Source organism: Nothoprocta perdicaria, unplaced genomic scaffold (genome assembly GCF_003342845.1).
Source record: "Nothoprocta perdicaria isolate Ctin4 unplaced genomic scaffold, notPer1 scaffold_103, whole genome shotgun sequence".
NCBI lineage: Eukaryota > Metazoa > Chordata > Aves > Tinamiformes > Tinamidae > Nothoprocta > Nothoprocta perdicaria.
The window spans coordinates 593846-595515 of NW_020454128.1; positions in this window are offsets into that span (position 1 = coordinate 593846).

A 1670-nucleotide genomic window follows, 5' to 3' on the forward strand; every position below is an offset into this window, starting at 1 on the left:
GGGCTGCCATGGATGGGAGGCGGCCTGGGCTGCATCCCCGGGGTGCAATCGGTGCCACGGGGAGGTGGTGGCCGAGGATAGGGGGGTCCCACAGCGCTGGCGGGTCTGCAAAGGGTGGAGGGGGGAGGTCCTCCAGTGGGGGGAGGGGGTCCTGCAATGGGTGAGGAGCTGCCGCGGGGGCGTTTGCAATGGGTGGGCGCCCGGCAATGCGTGTTGCGTCCTGCAAAGGGCACGCAACCTCCCCCCACGAAGAACAGTCTGCGCCGCTCCCCGCGCTTGCTGTGTGGTGACCCCCGTGCTGTGCAGCGCCCACCCCCCAAAACCACGAGGCTGCTGGCACCCAAGGGTGAAGATCTGCTCCTCCCGCCTCGATCCCTGCAGCCCCAGCACCCTCCTTCCCATCCCATCCCCCGCTCCCGTGAAATATTGCAGATGGGGCTGCGTGCCCGCTGCCCTCCGGCTGCAGCGCTCCGGCAGCAGGGATTTCACTCCCATTGCAAAGCCGGCCCTGCAGGAATTGGGTAAGTGGAGCTATTGCAACACAGCATTTTTCCATACATTTGCTATATAACTCGGAGGGTTTTAAAGATAGCATCAGTTGGCACACTTAGCACGAAACCACCTAATTACTGACGCCTTGGAAGTGCCAAACTTTTAAAGGGGGAGGTGAGGTTAAAATCACAGGCGACCAACAAGTGTTACCTGTTCTAAAATATTCAGAGTACTGTGGTACACGATACCCAGGGCGGGTGGGGAGGGGGAGCCCAGTGCAAATCCCTCCTCTGCACCCCCATTTCTGGGCTCCTACAGCTCCAGCGCTGTCCACACCAGCCTCCCTTCCCCACCAAACGCCGGGCACTGCCCCGCCAGGCTCGTGCCTCGGCTCCTGTGGCCGAGGAGTGGATTTAGGGTCGTTCCTCATCCTCTCGTCCCTATCTCCCCCGCCGCTCTCCCCGGCCCTGGCGGGGCACAGGGGGTCCCAAGCCCCGAGCGGGAGGCGCTTCGCAAGCCCCGGGCGGCAGGAACCGCTGCTGCCTGAGGAAGCGGGGCCGAGGCCGCGGAGCCGCCTCCTGCCCGGCGGCGCCGGGAGAAAGTTTCGCCGCAGCGCGGCCGAGGAGGAGGAGGAGGAGGAGGAAGTAGCGGGGGGGGTCCCTGGCGCGCAGGTGTCTTCGAGGGGGCGGCGCGGTGCAGAGCGGCGGGAGGCCCCGGGCCGATGCGCGCGGCCCCCCGGCCGGGCCGGGCCGGACCAGACCGGGCCTGGAACCGGGACCGGGGCTGCCACCAGGGCCGCTTCGCCGCGCGCCGGCCCCGCTTCCTGCTTTCTAATGTTCCATTGTGCGGAGCTTCCATTGTGACGTCTCGGCCTCGGCTCGGCTTTGTCTGTCCATATATGGGCAGCTACGTCACGGAGCTTTCCCGTCGCTCACATAAATAGGCTGGCGGATTTCCCTCGCCGAGCATTTGGGCAGCAGTGAGTGAACCTGCGAGCGAGCGGCGCGGGGGAGCGCGCGGAGCGGCGCGGGAGGGAGCGAGCGAGCGAGCGGAGCGCGGAGAAAAAGAGGAGGGGTTAAATACTCCCACCCGCTTCTACAACCACATCTGCAAGCCAGATCGCCCCCTCCCCCTCGAGGAAACACCACCAGGGACCCACGGAGGATTGCACCCCCCTC